Source organism: Camelus ferus, chromosome 13 (genome assembly GCF_009834535.1).
Source record: "Camelus ferus isolate YT-003-E chromosome 13, BCGSAC_Cfer_1.0, whole genome shotgun sequence".
Classification (NCBI taxonomy): domain Eukaryota; kingdom Metazoa; phylum Chordata; class Mammalia; order Artiodactyla; family Camelidae; genus Camelus; species Camelus ferus.
The window spans coordinates 34,950,851-34,971,166 of NC_045708.1; the positions used below are offsets into that span (position 1 = coordinate 34,950,851).

The window sequence follows — 20,316 nt, forward strand, 5'->3', positions numbered from 1 at the left end:
AGGTTTGCTCATTTAACCCTGTGAGGAGGGCAGTGTTGCTGCCATTTTTCAGATGTGGAGACTGAGGACGCTCTGAGAGAGGTGAAGGCATTTTTCAAGGTAAAGCACGATTTGCCAAGATCACACATTTGCTCGAAAGCTGCTTCCTGGGGGAAAGCTGCCCACTCCTCACTCCACATCCAAGCATTTTCTGTAGAACTGCCCTCCCAGCCGTCCAGTCCTGTGACTGGGCTGGATGCCACCCGTGGGCAGGCGATGTGAGCAGTCCCGGGGTGCTGGTGGCGGGCAAGGGGCTTTGTGGGTGCTGCCCAGAGCTTGGTTGTGAGCCAAGGGCAGCAGAACCCCTGCAGAGGGACTGGATGCTCCAGGAGAGAGACGCAGATGGGACTTGAGAAGCCACAAGGGTTCTGAGACAAGGCGAGGACATCACGGCACAAAGACCCAGAGGCACAGAGGGAGTGACGGAGCACCGGTTAGGAAGGCTTGTTGGAGGGTCTCAGAAGAGGACCGCCATCCTCCCAAGGGGATACTTCATCCTGCCAGCAATGGGGTCCCCATGTTTACAGTCTTGTTTCCAGGAGATGATCAGGGGCACTGAGTGTGGGACAGACTAGAAGGGCTGAGCCTAAAGTCTTATCTCTTCTTTTAAGAAGAGGAACCTCCAAAATACTCTCACCTCTGAGAGGTCACCTGCCACCAATGGGGACACAGAAATAAGTGTTTCTAGTGCCAGCAACTTTCCCCCACTGGCCACCTGCCTCTGCTTCCCTCAGCCTCCTTGCCTGGGACCCAGTCTGGGGATGGCTGCTCCAGCCTTTCCAGCAAACCAAGGCCCAGGGAGGCCACAAAGCCCAGCAGGACCGGGGCGAGACGCCTTGGGCCTTGGCCACCTGTTGCCTGAGGAGAAAGGCCCCGGCCTGACCCGAATCTCCCTCTGGCTGACTTGCTGAGTGAGCTCAAAGAGGGTCTCTAAGGTGAAGGGAGGATGCGGTGACAACTGCTTTGCTGTCTCTGACTCTCCAGGAGCAGCCAGAAGGCGCAACCCTAAGCCTGCCTGCCTGCCTGCCTGCCTGCCTGCCTGCCCTCCTCCTTTCCTCCCACAAAGCTCCCTGAAACGCCTGTTCTGTACTGGGCTCTGAGCGAGGCTTTCTGGCTGCCGAGACAGATAAGAACCCTGCCTATTCACTAAGACATTTGTATGTGCTGATAAGTGAGGAAAACAAGCTACAGAGAAGGGGTCACACTTGTGTGTGTGTATTCTGTGGGTGTGTGTCGAGCAGATCTACAACAACAAATGCACTGAATAGGAAACTGGAAAGATACATACTTATCTCCTAGTTATCTGAGTGGTGGTGGTATTTCTTTTTAACTTTGGGCTTTCCCCCCTCAGATGTTTTTGCATAGCATTTTCTTACTTTTGAAATTAAAAATCAATAGCCATGGCTGGCCTGTAGTGAGCTGCTGCTATCTGCCGGGCACGGATGAACTAATTTAATCCCTGTAACAGCCTCACGAAATGGGTCCTGCTGTTACCCCATTCCGTATTTGAGGAACCAGAGAACAGACAGGTTAAATTACTCTCCCCAGGTCACACAGCTCATAGGTAGTGAAGCCGGGATTCAAGTACCCCCCGTGGCCATCTGACTGGAGAGGCTGCACCTCTACCCCTTCACCACGCAGCCCCAGGTAAGCAGCAAGTATGACCATGATGCAAAGCTCTTCCCTGGGTTGGAGGAAGGAGACATAAACAGGAATATGAAGAGTTGGGTGTGCACTGAGGTGCTGCCCGAGGCGCCCAAGTTCTCCTGGGGAAGACGTCTTACTGCAGTGGACAAGCACACAGAGGATGCACACACAGGATGAAACAGACTTTCAGGCAGAGGAAGCAGACAGACAAAGGCCTGAAGGTGGGAACTGTCTGGGGCTGTCTACCTGCAGAGGCCTAAGGTGAAGGTGTGGGGCCTTGTGTTCGGTGGGGAAGGAGGTGAACCTATGGGAGAAGACTGGCCGGTGATCCATCAGAGGCCAGATGCAAAGAGTTTTGATTGAGCTGAGAGGCTGAGCTTTGTCCTGGGCGGCAGGGAGCCACAGAGGGTTTTCCAGCAGGGGAGACGCTGGGCAGATGGGGCTTAAGGCCCTCTCCTGGGGAACCTCCATTCATTCTGTCTCCGTCCCCTGCTCCCTTCTTTCCTTCCTTTTTTGATGTGGGGGCAGGGAGCCCAGGAGCCTTCCCATTTCACAGGCTTCGTAACTTCCATGCAGTGTTTCAGGCCCTGCCCTGGGAAGATCCAACAAGGACCAAGACTGGGTTCCCCCACCCCCTTAGGGATCTTATAACCAGATACAGACCAATATTAGGACACAAGGACTCAAGAGAGGCTCAGAATCAACCACCCCACTGGCCGACCTATGGGGCCCCCCGTGCATCCTTTAAAATCCATTGCAAACTCCACCTCCTCTGGGAAGGCTTCCCTGATGAGCAAACTCTCACATGGTCGTCCATCTCTCCTTGGGACACTCTACTCCTGGCACTCTGTGTCCTTGTTTGTCTGTCTACCCTCACTGCACACCCTTGACTGGAGGTCCTCCAGGGCCCCACCATGGATGAGCCACCTCCAGGTGCCAGGCCCCAGCATGGCTGGCATCTGCAGAGTTTGTTGACTGGAGGATGATGAAGGCTGGGGCCACACTCCTGGGGGGACTTGTGGGTGAGCAGGGATCAGCAAAGGAGAAGGGCCCTGAGGTTCAGAGATGTCAGAAAAGGCTGCATGTTGGAGGCAAGACTGGCTCGGACCTTGAGTGACATCACTGCAAACTGGCCACGCACTCTGACAGACAGCCTCTCGTGCCTCTGGGGAGCATGCCAGTTCCGTGTGTGTTCGTGGGTGCCAGCATCCCTGGTCTCACCAGAGAAGCCATTAACCTCTGCTGTTTAAGGGAACCTGTCTGCTTACAGTCATGGAGACAAGCACCAGGCATCGTGCAGTCAGGAAGTCCTCATCTGACACCTATCTGTCCCCGCTCATTAACAGGCCCAGAAGCACAGAGATTGGCTTTTCCAAGAAGGTGCAGTAAAACCTCCACCCCAGGGGTAGGTGCTCCCACTGTTGACTGCCAGGACTTGGCCTAGAATGTGTTCCCCAGCTCCCCCCAGTCCCAAAGCAAGCAGTACCTTCACTCAAACACTTGGCCCTCTATTTTTGGCATCCCTTTCCGGCCCCTCCCTGCCCTCCCCATTCCCACAACTTCTGTTTCCTTTTGCCTGGATTCCTGAGCAACCTTCTAACGACCTCCCTGCCTCCAGTCCTTCCTGCTCCAAGGTTCCACACTGAAGCCAGAGTGAACTTTCTAGAACACAAATCAGATGACGTGACTCCTTGCTGGGACCCTCCCCATGGCTCCCCAGGCCCTGGGACGTGGCCCCCACCCTGTTCTCCAGCCTCATCTTCCTGGACCACCTCCCTCTCCCCATCACACTTGCTCTGGCCTCTGTCTATGCTGCTTCCTCATCTGTGAGGTTCTTCTGCCTCCCGCTTCTCTCTGAATCCTAGGGGCTCCAGTCCACCTCAAGGCTCTCTTGTGCCTCAAGAAGGTGGCCTCCCCCTTCCCTGAGATCCTAGAGTGAGCTTCAGCTTACACAAGCTTTCCATGCACATTCCTCCCTTCTTCCATTCGACAAGCCTGTGTTGAGTGTGTGCTGTGTGCCAGGCCGTGTACGGGTCACTTCCAACCATCAAAACTGCCCCCAGGAGGCAGGGGTTCTCTGGACCTGGCCCCTTCCTAACGGCCCAGCCCCATTGCTTGGGGCTCTTTGTCCCCATGGCCACCATCCTGGGCACATCGTTTGCCCTCTCTGGGATTCAGTTTCCTCCCTAGCAAAATGAGGTCTGAATGCCCACCGTCGAGGTTGTTGAGTTAATAGTAGTAGCAGTAACAGTAATAATAACGCAGAGCACTGAACACACTCAGTACAGTGTTTTACACGCATCAACTCCTTCACCCCTGCGGGCTGATCAGAGCTGCTAAGGGACTTGCTTGGCATCCGGCCCGGCCCCCAGGAAGCACCCGGTGGCTGTTGGTTTCACCAGTCACATCTGGCTGGAGGAGGCGGCGTGGGAGATGAGAATATGCCGGGCACGTTCCCGGGCAGCATGCAGACGAGCCTGGCTGGAGCTCAGGGCCCGTGTTTAATAAAAGATTAATGAAATTGTCAAATTGACCTTGTCAGTGTCTGCTCAATCCAATTACGTGGCTGCGGCCCCCGTGAATGGGGTTGAAACAGGAGCACACAGGAGAGAGACAGCACTGCCCGGGAAACCCTGCGGGGCAGCCATGTCCCCTTACTCTGGAAGAATGGCCGCTGAGCATTACTCTCCACCAGACAGGGGCGTTGGCACTCTTGGCAGATGCCCATGCCACGCTGTACCAGGCACAGTCTGCATAGTGAGCGAGACACCATCTCTGTCCTTGAGAAGTCCTTGGTTGGGTGGGTGGGACAGACAGGGAAACAAGCAGAATTCACAAATTGTGAGCAGAGCCCTGATGGATGGCAACCCAGGGAAGGTGCACCTCTATCAACCTGGCTCTCCGCCAGTTTCCTGGAAAAGATGGCACCTGAGATGAGATGTGACCTAGGAGCGAACCCAGAAGAGAGAGATGATGGGACAGTGCAAGGCGGAGCACCATCCCCAGGGGACGCCAGATGTCAGACGGGAGGACCCTGGAGGAGCAGTCTGCAAAACAGCAGGGGGTAGGGAGAAGACTAGGGTGGGGAGGGGCTGCGACAGCAGAGGAGAAGCACAGAGCAGCTCAGGTGTCTGGAGAGGAGAGGCTGGTGGGTCACAAGATAAAGGGAACGGGGAGCTTCCCTGGGGCAGAGCTTTTCAAGGAATGAGCAGCAACTGTCCTCTGAGTGTGGGGAAGTCCAGCCCTCTCTGGAAGGGTCCTGCAGAGCCTGATGGAGCGACCAAATTTAGGGTTCTGAGGAAGACCCCGAGGAAGAGGCGGGGTGCAGAGCTGCTTCCCCCTCTGCCTCCACAGCAGCACTTAGCCCGGGACTGGGGCCTGCCTGCCACCCCCTCCCTCTCTTTTGTGGCATTTCCTGAGCTCTTCCAACTGAATGGCCCTTCTCAGTTTACTTGCATCCCTCCAACAATTACATCTTCCCTATAACCCTGCAAGATAGAGAGCATTGTTATTCCCATTTTACAGTTGGTGACACTGAGGCTTAAGAAGACCAAATGCCCCCACCTAAGCCTTGTTCACAATGGAGGTGAGACTCATGCCTATTAATCTGGACCCAAATCCTATGCTCATTCTACTACTGCATGGTGATCTTGAAGGGAATGAGGGATGGAGGCTGGACACCATGGCATGAGCAGTCGGTAGAGACGGGCAGATCCTGGCTGGCTCCTCATTAGGTAGGCCATCACTTGTCTATTTCATCAAAAGACAATCCTGCCAACTGCACTTCTAGGGCTCAGCAGGGGCCTTGAAACCTGAGACCCACATCTGGATGTTGCTTTTCAACAGCATGATTCACGTTCAGCCAAGGATTCCTTTTAAAACAAGTATTTCTCCGTGACCCCTTCACACAAATTCCTGGTCCCCTCCTGGTGAACATCCCTGCCCACTGGCTCAGACAAACCAGAAACAAGGGAGTCATCACTGAGCCTGCCTTTCCTCCACCCCCACCAAATACATATTTCCATTTTGATCTGCCTTGCCCACCCCTTCATTCCCAGAACCTCTGCTTGTTCTGGCCCCCACATTTCTTGTAGGGACCATTCAACCAGCCTCTTAACTGTTTCCCCACCTCCAGTCTCACCTCCTTCCGTTCATCACCTACAATTCCACCAGCGGTGCTTCTGAAACATCATTCTGACCACGGCACTCCCAGGCTCAAAACCCTTCAATGATTCCCTGTTGCCATCTGAGAGCAAAGCCCAGCTCGTCAGGTGGGCACATGAGGCCTGCGCACCTGAGGGACCCTGACCCCCACCATCCCACAGCCATGCCTCTCAGCCCACTTAGACCCTGCACACCAGACCCTAAGCTGGACTCTTAGGCGCTGAGAAATCATGGAGCTTTTTCAGTCCCTCATTCATTTACCGCACCTCCTCCCCCCACCATTTATCCAACTTTGAGCCCCTATTATATGCCTGGCACCCTTCTACTCATTGCTCTTGTGACACCTCACATTAGGACAATATTCAAATAAATACACCAGGATGGGAGAAAAAGTAAGCAGCAGAAGAGTAGTAGAGTGTGCCCTGGGGCGGGGCGCGATGTGCGTGTTCCTTCAGACAGGGTGGACGAGGAGAGCGCTTCTGATGGCGGACACAGAGGTAGTCGGGGTGAAGCTCTGGAGGAAGTGGGAGCAGCCATGTGGACGTCTGCAGGGGAGGGATCCAGACCAGGCCCTACCTCCCCATTCTCTCTGCTGGTAACGCCTACGCCCTCCTCCTGCCCACCTCTCACCTGAGCATGGGCTCAGTGGTCACCAGTCACCACCTCTAGGACCCACAAGAAGAATCAACCAGTCCTTCTTTTATGCCCCTGCAGTGCCCCGCACGGCTTTAGGCTCAGCCCTGTAACACTGAGGCTCTCAAGTTTTCTCTCTCTACCCACCCCCTGATTCATTCATTCATTCATTTCTTGAGCGGAAACTGCCTCAATCGCCCCCAGAGGCAGGGCCCTGTGCGAGGCCTGAGGATGCCTCTGTCACCCCCTGCCCCACGCCCCCAGCACTCCTGGGAGGCTGGGAGGAGCTCACTGCTCCACCTCATTGCCCCCTAGCTAGCGCAGCACTTGGCCCCTAACGGCTTTGGTGAGTATTTGCTGAGTGAATAAACATTTGGGATCGTTTATTGAAATACTTCAGAGTAAATTTGGAGACAGACATTCCTCTACTTCAGAGTAATTTAATAACCACAAGTGCCTTGAACACAGTGGGGAGGAAAAAAGGTGTGCATTTCCCTTATTGCTGCGGTTAAAAGAAATGGCATTTTTAATAAAGTGTCCCCACACAGCATACAGAATGTGGCCACATGATGAAATAAATAAATATCTGGTGAAATTATGCATTGCAAAGCAGACTTTTCCTGGTCTTTCAGTTATTAAATTTAATCACTTTTGAGTTGCGCCCCTACTCCTTTTCCTAGAGGCAGGTACGCTTTTGATTAAAATGTGGGCCCCAGAGCACTTTCACGGGGGAAGGTTGAGCTACGTCCCCAGAGGAACCGCAGTGGAGCAAGCGAACGGGATGATGGGGCCGAGGCAACGCCACAATTTGCTTCTGGCTTGATGGACGTGTTTATCCCCAGACAGAGTGCACGCAGTCATGGCGTATGGAAATCTTGCAATTAAGGCGAAGTCTAATTAGAGACTGCACATTCAAAATACAAAGGGACCTCCGAGTGGCAGCCACTCTAGTCGGCTCTGAAATGTGATTATCTCACTCTAGTCCCTGCTTCAACACCCAGCCGACTGCATTACGGGAGGCGGGGGCCGAGGAGGGGATGCATCTTGTTGCTGTATACGGGTTCTCCAGGTACCCCCTGTCTTCACAGTCTGCGGAGACACCTAGGTCCTTGGAGAAGAGCACAGGTTTGGGGATCCATGAGACTTGGCTTTGAAATCTGACTCTGCCCATTATGACTGCTCCAGCCTCGGCATGCTCGTCTTCCTAATGGGAGTGGTGACAACCATCTCACAGGGTTGTCCAGTAAGGATCCAGTAAGTGTTTCGTGAGGATGTAGTTCAGGGAAGTCATTCACCAAATTGGGTCACTTATACCTGATTCTCCCCGAGCTTTTGCCCCCGGCCTGTCCATGCAGGTGAGGATGCACAGCTCAGGGGGTGCCTGGCCTGGGACCAGAGGTGGAAGCCTGGGAGGGATGGGCTCTTATTACTTCACCCTTCACCCTTCATCCACAGGACCTTTCTCTCCTGAAGTACCTGACACCGCACTGAGCAATCAATTTTGTGTGTCTACTTGAGGTGGACACCACGAATAAGCTGTTTCCTCCCAGCCCAAACAGTCCTGTGAGCAAAGGCGGCCTGTGGATCAGGGAGAAGGCACTGCTAGCAGCGCTTGTTAGACCCAGAATTCTAGCCTGGAACCAGCAATGTTTCTGAGCTTAGACTAGGGTCAAGAGATTAGTTAGAAACTGTCCCTGCCCTCAAGGTGAGGTGGGAAGCCCCATGAAAAGACTGGCAGGGCCACTGCTTTCCTGCTGGCACTATCAGGTTCCCTGCCCAGCGGCATTATCTCACTTCTGTGCTTCTGTAAAACGGCTTGCTTCTAGGAGAACAGAACTTACCCCTAAGAGTCTATTGGTTCCCAAATCTCTCTCCTGATTGGTCCATTTCTAACACCTCATTTGCATAAAGTGTCTCCTGATTCGTCCATTTGTTACACCTACTCTGCATATAATGTTGCAAAATGTTGCAAAGTCTTGACTGGTAGCCTATAAAAGCCTGTGTAAACCTACAGATGGGGTCTAGAGCTCGGAGTGTTAACTCCTCTGGGCCTGCTGGCATAATAAACCTGAGTCCTCCAACCCTCCGAGTGCCACTTGGTCTCTTGCCAGGATCCAGGTTGCTGTAACACTCTGCTGTAGCACTAAGCTGTAACACTTTGCTGTCGCAAAGGAAGTCACAATCTACTCGGGCAGACAGACAGGGAAAGAGCACAGAAGTGTGTGACATCGATTTACATTCCTACAACATGGCATAGCTTAAAATGCCTTCGACTGACCCCTGTTTATTTCTCCCAGGAGCCTGTGAGGGGGCAGTTAATGCCAACTCCACATGACTCTGAGCTTCAGGCCAGGTCTACACTCCAGGTACACGAAAGACGAGGTGTGTGATGCAAATCCCACCCCCTAGTACCCTCCCAGGCATAACAAGGCAACCTTTGTGCTTTCTGCTTTTTTCCTTCAGATTTCTTTCTTGTTTGTTACTTTTAAATAGTTTAAACATTACAGAAGCCTCTTTCACACTCTTTCCCATTCTTTCCTGATAAGGATTATCCCAAAGCTAGGTGTATCCTTCCTGCCCAAGTTTCCATACTCTGCCTGCACATCTGGATGTCCATGAACAACCTATAGTATTGTTTCGTGTGTTTTCCAGATTTTACGTACATAGTCTCAAACTCTAAGTTTCATTCCGCCACTTGCTTTTTTGACTCCACTCTATGCTTCTGAGATTTGTTTATATGATACGTGGAGACCTGATTCATTTTTTTTGCTACATGGTATTTCACTCTAGGAAGAAAGTCAGCCTATATGTGTATGGGCTGTGTGTGTGTGCATGTGCATGAGCACATGTGCATTATTATTCTGTTGGTGGACAATTACTTCCACTCTTTCCATCCTGTGTTGCTTCACAAGGAAACGCTGCACATGAAGGTGAAACTTGAACTTGTCTAGACTCCAACCAAGGGAGGAGGAACACTACTCTTTGTCACACAATGCAGGCACCCAGCTCGCTTGGTCACTGCTGGTTACTAGAAGGCACTGAGGCAGTGATGAAAGAACAGTGGACTTGATCTCAGAGGGACCTGGATTTGAATCTTGACCCTCTCACTTATTAGCTGTGTGACCCTGTGCAAAAATTCTAACGTCTCTGGGCTGCGGTGTCCTCATGAGGAGAAATAAAGACAGTAATACCAACTCCCAAATATTCTTGTTGTGATGATTAAATATATAAAAGTCTTCAGTGTGGATCCTGGCAATCAGGAGGAGCTCAAGAAAGCTAATGCAAAGAGTCCCTGATCCTGGGCAGAGGAAAGGACATGGGAGAATGCATCGGCAGGCTCCTGTTTGCTGCCCTTCTCCCTCTGGGTAAGGATGCTCAGTCTTAAAAACAAAAGGAAAAGAAAAAGAATGAAAGAGAAAGAGAAAGAAAGATAATAAGCCCCCTGTGAATCATAATTTAAAATCCAGGGAGCTACCTCCAAACCTGGCTGATTATCTGTTCCATCTGTGCCTTTGATTGGCCAACACTGGAAATCTGGGGACGGTGGACTTGGCCTTGGACCAGGCTCCCTGAAGGGCAGCCCCACATGGCAAAGGTGACCTGCCCTTCTGGGCCCTGTGGAAGGCAGCACCATGCTGGGCTACAAAGGGTTAAATCTCTCCCTCCCCCACGAGATTGGCGCCAATGAGGCTTTCTGCTTAAATGGCCTATAACTATCTCCCAAAGTGCCTTAGCTCAGAAAAGTGTACGAGTCAGCAAAATGAAAATAATTTAAAGAGCCATTGGGAAGAAGAACTCCAGCCTCCCTCTGCAGCACTGCTAGCTTCAGAGCAGTGGCTCACATTTTTCATATCCAGGGCCAGGGGCTTTTACCAGTTTCAGGAAAGGATGTATCACAGGCTGAGATCTCCCTCTCAGGAGGGAGGGGCAGGGGGAGCAGGGGGACAGCAGGGACCCACCTCCCCACCTGGAGTGCTTCGTGGTTTCCAAGCCCTGCCCTGAGCACAATGGTGCTTCCAGGCCATGCCAGCTTCAGGGGCTGGAGGAGCAGGGACAGTCATGCCTGTATTAAAACCAGTGACACCACAGATCCTAGGAAGGAAGTTCCAGGACCACCCTCAGCATGGGCGAGTGTGGTGCTCCTGGCTAAGCATGCAGCCCTCCTGCTTCCCTCAGGGTGGGCAGCACCTGTTCGTGAGCACCTACTCTGCCTGCCACACGCGCAGCGCTTTATGCCCACAGATCTGAAATGCTGACACTGTTATTCTTGTTCCAGAGCCGAGTCTGAGGATCCAGAGGTTGAGGAACTTGGCCACCACGGTCACACTACTGAAAAGCAGTGGAGGAAAGGTTCCAACCTAGAGTCTCATTTCACACCCACATTATTTCCAAGGCTTCAAGGAAGTGCTTAGGAAAGACCCGACACAAAGACAAATACAGCCCTGCAATCTGCGCCCCCATCCCCTGACACGTTTCATCTCCCGCTCTGGGTCTGCTGCCCCTCCATGGGCTGAGTCCCCACAGGGACCTGAACAGAGCAGGTCCAGGGCATGGGACTGCCTGAGGACCTGCCCTGGGTACCCCTAGTCTGGACTGCTGCAGGGTGGTGCCACAGCCCGCTTCCCACCTGGCAGTGAGAATGGGCACCTGCGCTTTACCATCTCTCACTAGGGTTATTCCAAAAATTGCTTGACTCTTCTCTCTCCCTCCAAACCACCCACCACACTGCTCTCAGCATGATCTTTCAGCAGCTGTCCAAGGTCTTCAGAGTCCAGCACCTCAGCCTGGGACCAAGGCCCTCTAGGATCCTGCCCTACCCACCTCTCCCTCCTCCTTTCCCAATACCAACTTTACTGCCACTCCTTGAAACACCTACCTTCCTCCACCTCTTGCCCCTTGTTCACAATGACAACAGACATTTACACAGGGCTTCTATGTGTCAGGCACAATTCTAAGTGCTTTATAGAAATTAACACTCACAGGAACTGAGACCTCTGTTTCATGGAGGAGGGAACTGAAGCCCAAATCAATGAAATGACTTGCCCCAGGTCACAGCGCTGGTAAGCGGTGGAGCCCAGAGTCAGACCCAGGCAGGGTAAACAGATTCCTCAACCTTGACCACTGCCAAATCCTTTCCTCCTTTCTTGACCTGGTGACAGCCTATCCTGGGGGGACAAGGCCAGGAAGGGCTCATGACACCCCTTGAAGGACTTTCTTGATCCCTCAAGTCCTTAAACCCCCCAGGCAGAAAGAACTGCTTCAGTCCCTGGTTTCCCACACCCATGGTCTTCAGGGACCAGGAGTCTAGGGAGAGCTCCATTTCACCAGTGCTGGGCCCTGTGCTGGGCCTGGCGCTCAGAGATGAACACACAGTGGCCCCACTTGGAGGGCTCACAGGCCAATGAGAAAGCTGGACGCACAATGACAATACAAGCTGACAAGACTAGCGGAGGTCATGAGAGGGTGTGACAGAGCAGGGGGAGTGGTCCCCACTCAGATAGGGGAGGGAGCACTGAAGGCCTCCTGGAGGAAGAAGGAGTCGAAACAGATGGTCACAGGGCAGAAGAGACAGTTTGTGCCCACAAGAGATCTAAGGTAGCAGCATGCAGCATGGTCATTAGGATGCCAGGCACTGGGGTCACCAGTCCTAGCTCCTCCTGCTCACGGTGGTGCCACCTGGAACCATTTACTCGATCTCTTTTAGTCAGTCTCCTCATCTGTGAGATGTGGATGGTCATAGTATCTGCTTCACAGGGTTGTGTGAGGAATAAAATAATGAGAGTACCTAACACATTGTACGTGCTCAATGACTACTAGTTGATTAAACAAATATTGTCCATATCTGTATCTCCCGCACCTAGCACTCAGCGTTCATCTCTGAGTGCCAGGCCCTTTTGCTTTTCTGCAAAGGGATACAGAGATGCATTTACACAGTCCTGCCCTTGGTTTGCTGATAGCCTCAGGAGAAGAGGCAGCTAAATAGACTTTACAACACAGTGCTCTGAGTGTTAACATGCTGGGGAGGTTAGGGCTGGGAGGGAGGGTTAGGAGCAGATTTGGGAAACTATGGAAAGGAGGGAGTCCTTTCTTCTAGGAAGAGGTGGAAATAGGTCCTTAGAGGAAATGATATTTAAGCTGAGTCTTCAAGCTGAGGGAGGGTAGGTTTTCCAGAGTTAATGACCCAGGAGAGGGGCACAAATGAGAGCCCATCCTGGAATAAAAGTGAGGCTCTAGCTAGGCAGGACAAATTTAATATCTCGTACTTCCCACACTCCTTGGACATCTCCATTCTCGCGGCAGGGGCCCCAGGCAGGGCTTCCAGGCTCTGACTCCCTCGCCACCTTCTGGTCTTTGCTGGGATCTCACGTCCTCCAAGAAGCCTCCCCTGGCCCTCCACTTCTCGCCACATGCTCCACTGCCCCTGCTCTACCTTCTCCTTTTTTCATGGTACTTATCACCTTCTACAGTTTTCTTTCTTTTTCTAAAATTGAAGTACAGTCAGTTACAATGTGTCAATCTCTGGTGTCCAGCACAAAGTCCCAGTCATGTACATACATACATATATTCCTTTTCATATTCTTTTTCATTAAAGGTTATTACAAGATATTGGATATAGTTTCATGTACTGTACAGAAGAAACTTGTTATTTTTTTAAAGTCTGTTTTTTATATATAGTGGCTAACATTTGCAAATCTCAAACTCCCAAATTTATCCCTTCCTACCCCCTTTTCCAGATAACCGTAAGATTGCTTACTATGTGAGTCTGAAGATAAAGAAATGATTCTAAAGGCAGCAAGAGAAAAGCAAAGAGTTAGTTACAAGGGAACTTCCATAAGGCTTTCAGTTGATTTCTGAAACACAAACACTGCTGGCCAGAAGAGAGTGGCAAGATACATTGAAAGTCCTGAATGAGAAAAAGTGGCAACCTAGGATACTCTATCCAGCAAGGCTATCCTTTAGAATAGAAGGAGAAAGAATTTCACAGACAAGCAAAAACTAAAAGAATTCAGCAATACTAAACCTATGCTAAGAGAAATATTGAGAAGTCTACTCTAAATAGAAAAGAAGCAGGAAGCTATAGAAAGGAGAAAACCATAATTGGAAATGTGACAACTACAACAAGTTGCAACAGAATAACCATGAAGACGTAGAAAAGGCCATCAAAATCATTAAAGGTGGCAGAGGGGAGCAAGAAAATAAAGATTTTTTTTTCTTATTTTTGTTCTTTGTAGGATGTGTTTGAGCTTGTATGACTATCAGTTTAAAGCAAACAGATACAGTAATGGGTTAATATATAGTTTTCTTATTTATCACATTTACTGTTTATCTTCCCACACATCGCATTCCAGTCCCACTACAGTTTAAGCTTTTTGTGTTGGTCTTCAGTGATATGCCTCAGGCATTCAGACTAGTGAGTGACACCTAGTAGGCATGCAGGTATTTGTTGAATGACTGAATGAATTCCATCCATTACTCATGGGGGAACTTCTGGATGCCGATGTTGGTAAGGCTGGAATACTGAGTCTCTCTCCCCATTAGCTAATGACATGGAAACAGTAAATGCGCAGATCATTGGGTACCAGACTGGATATGGACAAAAGGGCACATACTGGAATGGGAAGAGCACAGGGTTTGAAGCCACACTTAAGGCGTAACTCCCTGGTCAGAGTTCTGGGCACAGACTGTATATTCAGTACTTTGAAGATGAAGTTGGGGAGAGATAGATCGACAGACAAGTGATCTCCTCATGGCCATTCTCATCCTTCTGGTGGAAGGTCAAAAGTTACCTCTCAGAGGTCTTCCCTGATCACATCTAGATGGAGGAGTCCTAGCTAGGCTAGTCCAGCTCAGAGAAAGTAACTGGTGAGGAGAAGTGGGGTCTTACACGGAGGACCACATGGCTCTTTCCTTTTCCCTAACCTAAACATTATTATTGATAACTTGGTGAAGATACAAAAGATCATATTTACATACTATGAAACTGAAAGAAAGGATATAACATAGAATAAAATTCCATATGGATCTCAAGTACCCAAACATATGCATGGATAATTCACATAGAAAGAAGTTGACAAGGTACATTTGTATAGAAAGCTAATTTGCTATACTTCTTTAAAAATTCCGGATGCTGGTGAAGTGAGGAAATGGCACATGCATGTCCACCTTGCTTGAGACATGGCTTAACATTTTGAATCACAATATAACGACACAGATATAACAACAACATGGAAAGGACTATGAAAATGTTCTTGCCTGTTAACTTAATTAGCTCACTCGTGAGAATTTAGGAAACAAACAACTATAAACGATCATGGCAACATTACCTCTAACAGCAAGAAACTAGAGACAACAAAATACACAGCGAGGAGATAAGAAGGTCATCATGGCCCAGTGCTGGGAAGGGCGCTGGAATGGTGGTTATGCAAATCAGGCAGCAGAGGGGGAGATGTTTGCCACATGATGTTAAGCAAAACAGGCAGGATCACGGGAGACTGGCCAACAGCCGTGAACACAGAGGTGCTGCCCTGGACAGACAGGAGGGACTCCCAGGAGCAAACATGCAGTGGGCTTGGTCCTTGGGATTGTGGCTGGATTTTCCTTTCTGGCTTTGGCTTTCCTCAAATTTTGTTTTGTATTTTAAACACAAATGGAAAAGAAGATCTCAACCAGCTGGAATGTTGGGCTGAAACCAAAAAGATGAAATGGAACTGGGATGCATGCAAAATCCTGTACTTCATTTAAGAATTGTATTTAAGAACACACAGTTGGAGTGAGGCAGGTGTAAGGAGCTGCTAAAACGAATAAGGGAAGGGAAAAAGAAACAAAAGAACCACATTTACCGCAGCCCGGAATGGGGACGTGGGGGCTGGAGGTCTGGCACAGCGCAGGCTGCCTTGCTTACCGTAACAGCTGCATAACGGACCAGGTGCCTGGTGCTAGAAGACTTAGGAACTTGCCCAAGTTCCTCTAATCTAATAAATAATGAAGTCAGGATTTTTTGAATTTGAATTTTGTGTGAGTTACTCAAGCTTCACAATCTATGCTCTTTCTCTTACAACACAGTGAACTAAAGGGATAAGTATTGTGTTAGCCAAAAAGAGGGAGCGGGGCAGTGTTTGGCGATACGTAAGCTCAACACTAAAGATGCTGATTCAAGGGTAGGCCACATTAACTGAGGTATGCCAGAAGTACGCCATTAATAGAAGTATGTAAGAGGTGACAGCCTGCTCTAGGTAGTAGCATCTGTCCAGTCCTGCACCCCACCTTTCAGTGGCACATCCATAAAAGAGCAACCAGGGTGGTCAGAGGTCTTAGGACTAGGCAACTAACAGTGATGCCTCAGTGCTTTACTCACATTATCTCATACAGCGCTGTGTACAACCCTGTGAGGTAGGCACTGTATTCCCATTTTAAAAATGAGAAAACTAAAGCTAAGAGAGATTGAAAACTTCTTCAAGGTCACATACTAGGAAGTGGCAGACAGGATTTGCATACAGGGCTGTCTAAACCCAGAGTCCTCACTCTTTCCTGTGCAACCTCCCCCATGTGAGAAATGGTGGAACAGAATTTGAGCTATTTACTAGTCGCTAAAGAGACATGACTGCCACCATCAACTGCAAAAGTCTATGAGCAGAAGCATCCTGCACGACCTCAGAGGAGAGAAGCTGAGTGACCTCAGAAGTGTCAGGAAAGGAGACTTTTAGCTCAACAGAAGAACATCTTAGTGATGGCAATAATTCGACGGACTCCTGGGTAGGAAGAGGAATTCTCCCTTCCTGGAGGTATGCTAGCATGGTCTGGAAAGGCATTTTGCTTACAGGAGAGAGGAGATCTGGGTGGAGGACCTCAAAGTTCACTTTTGACCCTTAGGTTCTGTGAGCCTATAAAGCTGCTTGGCAGAAACTGATTAATCCCTTCAAAAGAAGTGGTGAAAATACCTGTTGGCTTGTCTATCTGCAGATATCAAAGTAAAAATCTGCCCAAGGTAAACACACTGGTCCAGAGAAAAACTAAACACAGAAAATGAAAAATTCTGCTGGAAATTCTTACAGATTAAGCTTTTATTTTGTGTAAGCAAGAAACCAAATTCTGGAGAGATGTGCAGTCTCAAAAATAACCAAAGAAAATGTACTGAAGTACTAGTTTTCACCTGTTAGCTTGGCACAACGATTTAAGACATAGTCACACCCATTCTAAGTATCAAGAATGATAAAAATGACATTCCTTTTTGATCCAGGTAAAACGATCCCAAGAAAATTATAGAAGATACAAAGGGAAAAATCTGTGCCAACAAAAATCTTCATAGATGTTTTATTTAGAAACAACCTAAAAATTTGAGGAAGGGCAAAGGGCTGGCTGGGTGGCAGGGTTGGGGGCTGAGGTGGGTGAGGGGAGCTGGAAGCTGGGGAGGGGGCCTTGTCAGCGTGCACAGGGTAAAGCCCATGAGTACTGAGCGCTACAGGATGAGCACAGGATGTCTGGAGGTGCCAAAGGCAGGCATGAAAGCCAAGGTCGCCGTGTAAGAGGTCAAAGCAGGTCGGAGACAAGACAGGCGCACAGACAGGTGGGGACCAGTGGGCGTGGGGACAGGAGGACGGGAGGGCCAGGGAGGGGAGGAAGGCCAACATTAGCGCGGGCAGCCGTTGACCCACTCCCGCTGGAGAACTTTAATGACGTCCTCAGTCCTCTTAACAACCCCCTCACTGGTTACTACTTTCTCTAGTTTGCAGATGAAGAAGTTGGTGTTCAGAAAGCTGAAATAACTCACCTCAAGGGAGGCAGTAGGTGCTAGAGCTGGGACCTGATCTCAAATGCACTGACCTAAACTTAAGCTCATTTTACCACCGCTCTGGACCCAAGTGTGCAGGGAGGCCTTTGGTGAATTGGCAGCCCTGCGGGTTAGCCCCACGGCGGACCAGGTGGTGGACTCAGTTGTGGGCTGATGTCCATCCACTGGGTGGATGTTAGAATTGATGGTGATACACTTCATGGAGCAAGAGGGAAACATGTTCAACACAAAGGGAAGGACACAAACCTGATCATATGCCACGACCACATATAAAATACACATTTACTCTCTTGAAAGAAGGACTAGAAGAGATACATTACGATGCTTACAGCTGTGCAATTTGGAATGTTTCCCCAATTTTTCCAAAAATTTCTATAAAGTGGTTTTCATTTTTTTCTTTTTCTTTTTTTTTTTTTTTTTTGAGTAAAGGTAGATTTATTCAGAGAGATACATTGAAAGGCAAGAGAAAGGCCACGAGGTGTGGGGGCTGGGTGCTCAGATTAAAAGTATGTACACACTTCATAGGCAGAGTACGGGCCGTCTCCGAAGAAGGAGAGAAGGGTCGGCGGCCTAATTTCTTTATAATTACCAAAAAAAGTCGTAATTCAGAGATGCATCTAAGAAACCCATGGGCATGTAACAGTCACTAATACACTTTCCTCAGCTGGAAAATAAAAATAAGCCACATCTTTCTGTTTGGTCTGGTAACAGAGAACTTGTGGCCAGGGCTTCTGAAGACAGTGCCCAAACCTCATCACTTCAGGCTCTGCCAAGTCGGGACCGACGGTCCTGTCCTCCACAACTCACTGGCCTGTCACAGGAATCGGAAAAAAGAATCGAAGTGTACAAGTGAGGGGAAAATCACTGGCACCTACGCTGAAAGTCACCTTCTGCATCACGTCCAACTAAAGAGCATTTGGTGAGCATGAAAGAGTAACTCTAAACAAGTTTTTAGGGTAGATCCTCAGCTATTTAAGACAAAATTTATTCTCAATTTCAAATATCATCAGGCCCTTTAAAAGGAGCATGTCTTTTTACTTAGGAAACACTCTTGTCCCTTTATTAAAGCAGGATTTCTAATGACGTCTACTCTACTGGTGTCATTTAGAACTGGCACTTGTGTTAAAATGCACGTTCCCAGTTCTGTCGCAGACCTACTGGATCCAGCTCTCTAAACTAAAGCCCAGGAATCTGTATTTTAAGCACCTCAGCAAATTCTTGAGATTGGTCAAGTTAGGAGATTCTCTACTACACAAAATGATCTTGAGTTTTGTGTAAGTATTTGAATGTAATAAAACTGTGGGTCATCATAAGTGGTACTATTATTCCTCATCCCTCCAAAGGCTTAAATTAATGGGACTAATTTCCATTGATGGATTACTTAAATCTCCTAAATATGCCCTGAAATTACATGGCTAGATTCTCAGCCCAGACCATAATATCCCACTCAGCTTTCGGGGAAGAAGTAAAAAGATTTTGTACAGACCTGGATTCTGACCCCGCTCTACTGCTGACAACTCTGGGACCTTGGCCAAGAAGTTATCTAACCATTTCTGAGCCCATTTCCTCATTTGTATGAGTGTAAGAACAATGGCCCTGCCTCATCTAACAGTCACAGGGCACCCAGCACACAACAGGTGCTCAGAAAGTCTCAGTCCATCTAGGGTATAAAAATACTTCCCCCACCCCTGCCCCAATTCCCCATCAGAAACCGCTCTTACGTCCTTCCTTGTCACATACACTTCTGATTTTATTCCTGCCTTACAAGCTAAGGATAACTAACAATTGCATGGCTCTTTGAGGCTTACAGACCCCTTTCCCAGATACTACCTGGATTACCCTCCACAACAACCCTGAGTTAGGGATCATTATCTCCACTTCAGAAGAAACGAGCTCCAGAGAGGTCAAGTGACATTCTCAGAAGTGGGAAAGAACTCAGATCCCATAATCTTTCACAACCTTGCTCTGTTCCTAATGTATGTGTCATATATTATGCAAAGCACTTCCACGTCACAGTATTTTTAAAATATGCAGTAGTATTTAGTAGTAATATTTTTAAAATATCCCATGACTGTTTTCCCCTGCAACCTAAAAGCATCTATGAAGCAGGTATCATATTGTATTCGTCTTTGTAGGGAAGTGCACAGCGCCCCTGGGGGTCTGCATCTTTGCCATGCTTAGGGAGAAAAGGGGATGAGCTCAAATATGATGCATACTTGATCACCACCTCTCAGGCATCCCATAGTACTCATGCCCAAGTTGCCCCCGCCATTAAAATGAACACATCTTAAAAACAAGAATTTATTGAGCACTTCTAAGTTTCACAAACTTTACTTACCTAATGAATCGAGTTAACGTACATTAAACACTTAGGAAAGCCCTGGAACATGTTAAGTATGTTATTGTTATTATTATTTAATTATCCATATAGCCTGTGAGGTACCCATTATTTTTCTCACTGTACTGATAAGGACTCTGAGAAATTAAGTAATTGGTCCAAGATCACCCTGCCGGTCTATAGGGAGCTGGGAAAATATCATAAAAGGAAATTCACATCTATACATCCTATTAGCAAGCATATACTATTTCATATTACAAAGAATTATTTTATTTACTAAAGTAAAATTCCTCAAAGAGGCAGCCACCTCCACTACTTACCCTGGTGACACTGAGCTTTTCTTTACAGGCCACCAATGATCTAATAGTTTGGTGGATAAACCATTAGAGACACCAGATGCCAAAGTTTTCCAACCAACGCCTAAAAGCCAATAACCAGAAATGAAGAAAATAAAGACTGCCAACATTGATTGAGCACTATATATATATATACACACACACAATGTAAAATTCTTAAAGCAACTCTGCAAAGTAGTTATCTCCTTTTTATGGAACATAAAATGGAAACTCAAGAGGTTAGGTTAAATGCAAAGTCAAGCTTGGAACCCAGGTGCTGGGCCCCAAACCCTTCCCATTTCCCACACAACATGCTGACTTTACAGGCATTACAGAAAGGAAGCTGCAAATCAACAGGAAGCTCAAATGTG

The 20,316-nt window shown here is 48.7% G+C and overlaps 1 protein-coding gene across 1 annotated transcript in view; it reads right to left on the reverse strand.

The window, feature by feature from the left end:
- The window catches only part of AGBL4 (ATP/GTP binding protein like 4), a 1,086,468-nt gene that overhangs the window by 157,936 nt on the left and 908,216 nt on the right, over nt 1-20,316 (reverse strand). The window lies entirely within an intron of this gene.